Below are 10,297 nucleotides of genomic sequence, written 5' to 3' on the forward strand. Positions count from 1 at the left end.
AGAAGGAGTGGAGGGATGGTGGTTGGGGAAGCCCGGGGGAGGAGTGGGGAGAGAGAAAGGAGAGAGGGGAGAGAAGGGAGAGAGGGTGCCCAAAGGAACAAACACAGGAAGAGGGAGGGAGGATCAAAGTTGGTAGGAGGGGTAGATGGAGGGGAGGAGGGCATCATCAGGGAGGGGGAGCTGGCGGAAGCCACCTTGGGAGAGAGTATGGAGAGTGGAGAGATGGAGAGCAGGTGAGACGTGGAAATACAGGTGCGGCAGGGGATGGGGGCGGGAGAGGATGGGAGAGACGAGCGGGTGAGGAGGATCGTTTACGAGAGGTGTAGATGATCTGTAACCGTTCGAGGAAAAGGAGGAGGTGGGGAAACGAAATAAGGTCGTACAGGATCCGCGTGGGGGAGGGGAGACGGATGCAATACACGAGGCGAAGAGCTTGGCGTTCTAGGATCTCAAGGGATTTGTAAAAGTTAGGGGTATTGGAGATCCAGGCAGGGTGGGCATAGCTAAGAATAGGGCGAATGAGGGATTTATAGGTACGGAGGATGGTGGAGGGGTCCAGACCCCAAGTAGGGCCGGAAAGGAGATTGAGGAGACAGAATCAGGAGCATGCCTTGGCTTGAATCGTCCAGATGTGGCGGGTCCAGGAGAGGCGACGGTCAAGGATGACACCAAGATACTTTAGAGTGGGGGTGAGGACAATAGGACAGCCATAGATGGTGATGTAGAAATCGAGGATGCAGAAGGAGGGGGTGGTTTTGCCTACAATGATCGCCTGGGTTTTGGAAGGATTGACCTTAAGCAACCACTGGTTGCACCAAGCGGTGAACCAGTCAAGATGGGATTGGAGAAGGTGTTGGGAGCGTTGCAGGGTGGGGGCAAGGTCAAGGAAGGCGGTGTCATCAGTGTACTGGAGAAGGTGGATGGGGGGTGAAGGCGGCGGCATGTACACTGTATACAAAAGGTACAGAAGAGGGGAGAGGACGGAACCTTGGGCCACACCGGAGGAGGGGAAAAAGGTGTAGGAATCCATGTTGTGGATGGTGACGTAGGAAGGACGTTGAGAAAGAAAGGAGTCATCAGACGGACATAGTTAATAGGAAGGACGAAGGTTTGGAGCTTGAAGAGGAGACTGGAATGCCACACGCGGTCATAGGGTCGTTCAAGGTCAAGGGAGAGGAAGATAGCGGATCGACGGGAATTAAGCTGTTCAGAGAGGAGATGAGCGAGGTGAAGGAGAAGGTCATCGGAAGAGAAGGATGGCCGAAAGCCACACTAGCTAACGGGAAGGAGACGGTACTGGCGGAGATGCTGGTGGATGCGTTGAGTGAGGGTGGATTCCAGGACCTTGCTGAAGACCAAGGTAGGGCTGATGGGACGGTAGGAGGAGACAGCGGACAGTGGTTTACCGGGTTTAAGCAACATCAGGAAACGGGAGGTTTTCCACAGGTCAGGGTAGTAGCCGGTGGACAGGACTACATTTTAGAGCCTGGCCAGGGTGGAGAGGAAAGAGGCAGGAGCTTCACGGAGGTGGCGATAGGTGACACGATCGTGACCAGGAGCGGTGTTGCATTTCGTGCGGAGTGTAGCGATGAGATCCTGTGTAGTGATAGAGGCATTGAGTTCGGTGTGTGCAATGTTGTCCAAGTACTGGAAACCAGGTGCGAGGGGAGGGACAGAGGTGTCAGTTCGATCACGGACATCTGGGAAGAGGGAGTAATCGAAGTGGGGATCGTCAGGGATGGTAAAGAGAGGTAGGAGGCAAAGTGATTGGCCTTACTAAGGTTGTCGGGGAAGGGTTGGTTATCATGAAGGAGAGGATAGTATAGGGGGGAGGAGGTAGATCCGGTAAGGCGGTGGAAGGCTGACCAGTACTTGGACTAGTTAATAGGAATGGTAGCGTTTACACGGGTGCAGGTCTGTCGCCAGTCCCGGCGTTTCTTAGCCGCGAGCAAGTTACGGATGTGTCTCTGGAGTTGCCGGTGGCGTCGTAGTGTGTCCGGGTCACGCGTGTGGAGGAAGGCACGGTAGAGACGGCGGGATTCACGGAGGAGGAGGACGGCCTATGGGGGTAAGGTAGGACGGTGGGGGTAGATGGCGACAGAAGGCACGTGGGCCTCCATGGCCTCAGACAAGGTCCGCTGGAGAAAGGAGGCAGCTTGGGTAATATCATTAGGGTGGCGGTAGGTGAAGGGGTGGCCATCGACCTGGATGGATAGGGTATCCCGGTAGGCATTCCAGTTGGCACGGGAATAATCATGGACGTACTTCGGGGGAGGGTCATGACGGGGGTAGGGTTGGGGGCGAGGACCGTCTGAAACGGTCAGGAGGACAGGGAGATGGTCACTATCAACTAACTGTCGAGCTCATAGCGCTCCTTAAACGCATGTGAACAGGCAACCTATCCCCTTTCCCACCAGAGGGAGACACCAAAGCTGCGATTGCCACAGCGGCGCCACCGCCAGAAGCGGAGGGCGACTACTTGACACTACGTGCTGTGGCGCGCTCTTCAAAAGAGCAATTGCTACCACGGCTCACTATCATTTTGTCCCTTCTTCTTGTCAGTGTTTGCGCTTTTGCCATACGTTACTATCCTTGTTGCTCTGTGGAAAACCTGCCCATTCCTTCTCTTACCAGTCCACCGAATTTTCAATACTGCTGTGTAGCACCACATATAAAACGATTCTCTTCTTTTCCGGATTTCCAAATGTGCATATTTCATTACCATACAGTGGTGTGTTCCAAATATACATTCTGGGAAATTTCTCCCTCAAACTAAAGCCTGTGTTTGATTGTTTGATACCAACAGATTACTCTTGGCCAGAAATTCCCTTTTTTTTGACAATACTAGTTTGCTTTTTGTCTTTCTTGCGTCGTCCTTCATGAGTTATTTTGCTTGCAAGATAGCGGAATTCCTTAATTTCGTCTCCTTCGTGCCCCCCCCCCTCCCGCCTTTTTTTTTTTTTTTTTTTTTTTCATCAGGCTTCTGACTGGTTTGATGCGACCCGTGACGAATTCCTTCTCAGAGTATCACTTGCAATATATGTCCTCAATAATTTGCTCGATGTGTTCCAATCTCCGTCTTCCTCTACAGCTTTTGCCCTCTACAGCTCCCTATAGTACCTAGGAAGTCATTCCCTCGGGTCTTAACAGATGTCCTCTCACCCTGTCTCTTCTCATTATCAGTGTTTTCCACATATTCATTTCCTCTCTGATTCTGCCCAGAACCTCCCCATTCCTTACCTTATCAGTCCACCTAATTTTCAACATTAGATTGTAGCACCACATCTCAAATGCTTCGATTCTCTTCTGTTTCGGTTTTCCCAAAGTCCTTGTTTTACTACCAAACAATGCTGTACTCCATACGTACATTTCCTCAAATTATGGCTGATATTTGATATTAATAGAATTCTCTTGGGCAGGAATGCCCTTTTTGCCACTGCTAGTCTGCCTTTGATGTCCTCCTTGCTCCGTCCGTCATTGGTTATTTTACTGCCTAGGTAGCAGAATTCCTTAACTTCATCTACTTCGTGACCATCAGACTTGATGTTAAGTTTCTCGCTGTTCTCATTTCTATCACTTCTCATTATATTCGCATTTCTTCGATTAATTCTCAGTCCATACTCTTTTAGTCTGTTCATTCCGTTCAGCAGATCATGTAATTCTTCCTTACTTTCAGTCAGGATAGCAATGTCATTATCGAATGATGTCATTGATACCCTTTCACCTTGAATTGTAATTCCACTCCTGCTTTTATTTTATGTTTATCGCAATTCTCATTTCTGCTGCTTCTCATTACATTCGTCTTTTACCAGTTTACTCTCGGTTAGGACTATGTACTCACGAGACTGGTCTTTGAATACATTAAATCCTGTAATACCTCTACATTTTCACTGAGGATGGCAATGTGTTCAGTGAGTACTGTCATTGTCTTTTCACTTTGAATTTTAGTCCCATTCTTGAAATTTTCTTTCACTTCTATCATTGTTTGGCTCAAATGGCTCTGAGCACTATGCGACTTAACTTCTGAGGTCATCAGTCGCCTAGAACTTAGAACTACTTAAACCTAACTAACCTAAGGACATCACACACATCCATGCCCGAGGCAGGATTCGAATCTGCGACCGTAGCGGTCGCTCGGCTCCAGACTGTAGCGCCTAGAACCGCACGGCCACTCCGACCGGCCTATCATTATTTCTTCGATATATAGACTGAAAGTAGGGTGAAAGACGGAATCCCTGGCTTACACCTCTGATCATGCAGAACACCAACGCTGACTCTAATGCTAGCGGTTAATGGACACCATCTCAGCTGTGTTATCATTCGTTTATTGTTTTACGAACGAATCCAGTCGTAATACAATAAGTTTTTAATGACACAGCTGAGATATATTTCACCAATCATTAACCTTTTTTGCCGAAGACCTGATTTTGCGGCGCCAGTTTCGTAGATTCTGTGCAGTAATAGCCGTTTCATTGCCGTTTCCCCAAATGATTTGAAAAATATTGGTAGAATGTATCTCTCCCATCCGCCTGTTTTGATCTGAGGTGTTCCAGAGCTATTTTAAAATCTAACACTGGATCCTCTACGTCTTTCTTATTGTCCTCCTCCTCCATCAAATCATCCGACATGTGCACCCCTGGCAGAGGCCTTCAACGTACTCTCACCCCTTATCTTCTATTTCCTCTTCGTTTAAGCGTTGAATTTCCAATCCACTATTAATGTTACCACCTTTGCTTTTAATTTTAGTGAAGGTTGATTTAACTTTTCTAGACGCTGAGTCAGTGCTTACGGCGATCATTTCTTTTTCGATAGATTTCCATTCTTTTTGCTACCATTTTGCCTTCGCTACCGTGCAGTTCCAATTTACTTCATATCTGAGAAATTTATGTTGCTGTATTCCTGTCTTTCCCTAAAAATATTTGTATATCTTTCTTTCATAGATGCATTGCTCTGTTTCTCCTGTTACCCTAGGTTTCTCCGCAGTTAAATTCACTGTACTTAAATCAGACTGTCCAACAACTGTGATTGTCCTTTTTAGAAATGCACACGCTTCTTCAGCTAAGCCTTTTACTGTGCCACTGATTACCACAGTACCCACATCCTTACAGAACTTCAAACCCGTGTCATATACCTTCACTGCTTTAGTATCCCATTTCCTTCCTCTCCGATTTTTCTACACGATTCTTTTAAACTCCAGTCTCTTCTTCATCACTACTAAATTGTGATCTGAGTCTATATATGGTCTTGGGTATGCCTTACAATGTCTTATTTGGGAATCACTGTCTGATTGCTACGTAATAGAGATGGGCAAAACTGTTCTTTTCAGAGATGGGATCAGAAATGTTCACTCCCTGGAATGAATTAGCTCTTTTTCATGACTCACCACTCATTTACAATAGAAAATAAATGTAAGGCACATTGCCCTTTAAACTTGGTTTATTGCAGTACTATACCTGTATTTTGATCTTATTTGATCCTATTTTAAAGTAACACAGATAATGAGTAAGAATTTTGTATTGTTTATTGAAATTTCCACGATATGACAAAGTTTTTGATTATTAATTTATTTTGCACTATCGTGGTTTTTTGGGTGATCGGAAAATGTTGTAACTTGAGATTTACATTAACAATATATTTGGCTATAATGTATTAAAATTTCATTAACCTCATACAAATACATCGCAAGCCATATATTTTTAAAGTGAACGTTTCCTTCCGAAGACGCCTAAAATCGCAAAATCCGTACCAGAATAAGAAAAAAAATATAAATTTGACTGTAAAACGAAAGTGCTGCATATAGCCTTACGCAGAATAAAACAAGGAAAATATTGGTGTATCACATTTTTCGATATGTTTATTGGTTTGCTCGTAATTAAAGCGTAAATTCGAGTGTCCATAATAAAAATCCTATAGTAAGAGGAGTCGTCAGGAACCTAATCTGATCAGTTTAAACAAATAAAAATAAAATAAAAACAAATGATGTATACATAACATAATAATGTAATATACATAGCGGTATTACTACGAAAAACAATATCCAGTAGAGACGAACTCCGATGCAGAAGCACTGAGTCGAGCAGGTCGAGCCGCGAGCTGTATTACTGCGTGAGCTAAGACCGCAGAGACCAGAGTGACACCTGAGTTGCTTTGCTCAACACTCTGGCTAGAGTCGAGAACGGTGGGGTGAGCTTTGAGCGGGCGAGTTCCGAGGGTGGGGGAAGCGGTGAACTCACCCGTTCCGAGACAAATCGTCTGTTCCCTTGCGAGCAGGTTGTTGCAAGTAGTTCCTATGTTATCCGCTAGGTGGCTCTCTGTCCTGTTGCTCGCATCAACTGCCCAGAGGGCAGGACGTGCGACTGAAACGATCGCCGACAGAGTGCGATGCGAAGTTAAGCTGCGCCAGACACTGCACGCGGCAGACGACGCACAGAGACGGCACGGCATATGTGAAACACAAAATCCAATGGAGCACTGCACAATGCAGGCAGCCAAGGTAGAAGCAGGGCAGAGGCCGGCGCTGGCTGTGTTGTGTGGCGTGCACTGTGCTGTGACCAGCAGAGGCGCTGCTGATATGCTCCGTCTCTCTCTCTTTCTCTCTCTCTCTCTCTCTCTGCCGTGGTAAACGTTTGGAGCTACCGTTCTTTTTTTCTGAATCACTGATTGTTCACTCCTTTGAAAGACTCAACTCTATGCATCAGTTCAAGAGCGGATCACCATCTCTACTACGTAATCCAGCTGAAATCTTCCATTTCTTCTGGATTACACTGTGTAGGACCTCAAAGCTCCACCTGCCTAGTGTCCGAGAGGACGAGCATATTGTTCACTCATCCGTGCACGATCATAGTGCCGTGGCACGAACACTGAGACAGGAAGTGGGCATTTTGGCATTAAGACAAGTGCAACACAGTCGGTGAAAAGGCGATTGAAGCACAATGGACTGTCTGAACAGCGACCATTGTAGTGGCTACCCTTGGATCGACAGCAGAGTTCCGCTGACAGCTGTGCGCAGAATGACAACGCTGGACGTAGGAGTTTCGTCACTCGTCATCATCAGGCAGCATCAGCGCCAAACATGATGACAGGGGATGCCATTAGGAACGCCACGTGATCACGTCTGGCTCGCAAGGCCAGTAATTTGTACAGCAGCAGCTAAATTTTACTTTAGAGTTCTCCATGTCTTTGGACAAGATAAGATCGAATGTCGCCCGTGCCGCCCGACTTGCTCCACTGTTGCCTTGGCTAGTAGGGTCTCCGAACCTCTCACCCTCTGGAAACATTTGATCTTTGGTTGCAGAGAGTGTGACACAGATCCTCTCGCCATCTATAACGACTGATTAACTCTTGCATATACTGAAGCAGCACGGAATGTCGCACCCGTAGCTGTCACCCAAACTCATTTCGACTCAGTATTCAGTTGGGATACAGCCACTGGTGATTGCACCTTATGAAAAAGAATTCTGTACCCTGTTCACCTCTAAATCATTTGTAAGAGAAAGGCTTGGTGGAACTTTTCTTATAAACAGAAATTACTGCTTATTATCCTGTGGACCTAAATCTGTAAAGTTCGATTTCCAAAATTTGTTTAGTAAGAAATCATTTCATTTTCATGTGTAACGTAAGTAGTAAAGTGAACTTCATTCACTCTCCGATACTTAGATTCACCATCTCTTCTTTCCCAAAGCCCAAAGCACTTTGTTAATTATGAAAACTAATAACTTAAAATCTAGGAAACTGAACTTCTGTGTCATTAAGTGGTGTTACCCAATGACATTGACTGTGTGTACTAAGTTATAATATGGTTTCTAAACTCTGAGAAGTTCAGGGTCATTAGAACCCACTTTCCTGATGTATATGTAAACAAATGGTGAAACGTAAGTACAAACAAGGACGCACGTGATAATAAGCTGTCAAGTTTCTTGACTTCATTTACAGCATCTCTTGGCTAATCAGAAGTACGACAGGCTAAGTTCGCGCGCACAGTGACTGATCGTGGATATTAAGTTCCGTTAATTACAATTTGTAATTAATTGCAGGTGGAAAATTATGGCTTCATAATTTTAGTAACTGTTTTAAACAGTTATAAATAGCAACAAGCTGTAACTAGTATAAAAAATGCTGGAAAAGACAGACTGTGTGCAACAGAAAGCAAATAAAGAATGATTACCCTACAACTGAAAGCCCGTTTCGATTATGAAGTGTGAAGAGATCACGGTCATGAACGTCATTTTACAACATGCGTTATTAAGTGGTACTGTTATTGTTATTATCATTATTATCCTAAATTTTGTCGTAAAATCTTCAGGACAATTCGCAGTATAAATCAATTAATAGCCTAGCACGTAGTCAGTTATTAACTGCATTTATGGAAAAAAAACTGGGCGCAAATAAAATAAACAGATGAGATCGTTATTGAACAACACGTAGAGTTATACATGCAGTCATTTACAAATGCGCACAGACAATTTGCTCAAAGCCTTGATTCGTATCTCTTCACGCACATCAGCCTACTCACATCACCAATACTCATGACTTAACAGCAACGTTAGAGAAACTTCACATGCATCCAATTGCAATGCGACAATCAGAAGAAAAAACAGGAGCAGGTACAGCTTACACATTCGCTTTTACGAAGTAGAATTGGCACTGAGTATAATTGTTGGTATTTTCTCCGAACTTAGTTTGTTGTTTTACGGGTAAGACACTATTTTGTGATATAGTACGTGCCAGATTATTTTACAAGCACCTAATTACTACTATTAACTGTATTATTATGAAATTCCTACTTTCATGATGAAAATTTCCTTCGTGTCAACATAAAACATGTTAATTTTTAACTCTACTATCCTACAATGCCATTAGTTACGTGTTTTAATAAGTTCTTCCAAGAATTGTTATTGGTAATTCCATTCACTGACGTTATTGCTCATGTCTAAAGCTGAAAACATTTCTTTGTCACATTTTCTAAGAACACCAGGCCACGTCGTAGTGGGCAATGAATATGTGAACAGCAAGGACATATTGATTCAGCACTATTGCAGTATTAGCTGCATGCTGCTGTATTGCTGCCCTAATTGGATCTGCAATAACGCTGTTACTAATACAGGAAATATTACAAGTGTCACTATTGTACTACAAATCATCACTATATATTTATTGATTCAAGAAACCAGTGGTGAAACCCTACATATTCAAGCTGTTTGAGACGATCTGCTATAGTAGCGGTCAGTATGCTAATAGCAAGAAACGATGAGATTTAAGTATGAGGAACATTTCAAGGTACATGGAGGGGACTCAATTTGTTTATCCTTACAGTGACCACTCTAGAGTAGGAATTTATCAGCCGAAACAAATAGAGTATAGGACGAGAAACAATTTAACAACGAAAGAAATCGGAATTATTGTGGTATAATTATTCATTATCTTTAATAGATTTGTATCTCGTCATAATGTAATACTGTTGTTTGGTTATGGGAGACAACTGGCTGAAAGCGAAGCCAGAAGACGTAAGAGACGTGTATGTGGGGATAAGGCATTAAAATTAGAATCGCCTTTCGTGAGCATCTTGCGTAAACTCGAGGCATCTAAGGTGTGCATTAAGTTGATGTATTGTGCTACTGTAGTATTTAGCAGTCACTGTGGTGTTTATAAGAAAATATCTGGTTTCAGACTTAGTGTTAAATTAGTCCGGAACCGGATAATATTACATAACCCCCATAGTGATCACTTTAAGATTACAATACCATAAAACGAACAACGGCTTTTAAAAGAATAGAAGCTCCTTAGATCTGTGTTATGGCTTGATTCTTTTAGTGTCAGGCTTACAACGATTACATTATAATATGGACACCACCTCCCCGTACATAAGTTACTATGGTGTCTACGATAGCGACCCCATTTGTCGTTGTGGAGATTGGTTCAAATGGCTCTGAGCACTATGGGACTTAACTTCTAAGGTCATCAGCCCCTTAAAACTTAGAACTACTTAAACCTATCTAACCTGAGGACGTCACACACATCCATGCCCGAGGCAGGATTCGAACCTGCGACCGTAGCGGTCGCGAGGATCCAGACTGTAGCGCCTAAAACCGCTCGACCACCAGGGCCGGCGTTGTGGAGATTGCGGCTGGATGTTAACACACAGAGAAAGTTGCAGAGTTCTTTAAACTGTAGGTGTCCCAGTAAAGTGGAAGGTGAGGCGTCAAAACGTGATCTCACACTGTTTGCTGAAGTGAACTTCTACCACAAGTGACTTGCATGTTCAGGCTGAGGCGGACTATTAAGTGGTGCAGTCGAAATT

Source organism: Schistocerca cancellata, chromosome 7 (genome assembly GCF_023864275.1).
Source record: "Schistocerca cancellata isolate TAMUIC-IGC-003103 chromosome 7, iqSchCanc2.1, whole genome shotgun sequence".
Taxonomy (NCBI): domain Eukaryota; kingdom Metazoa; phylum Arthropoda; class Insecta; order Orthoptera; family Acrididae; genus Schistocerca; species Schistocerca cancellata.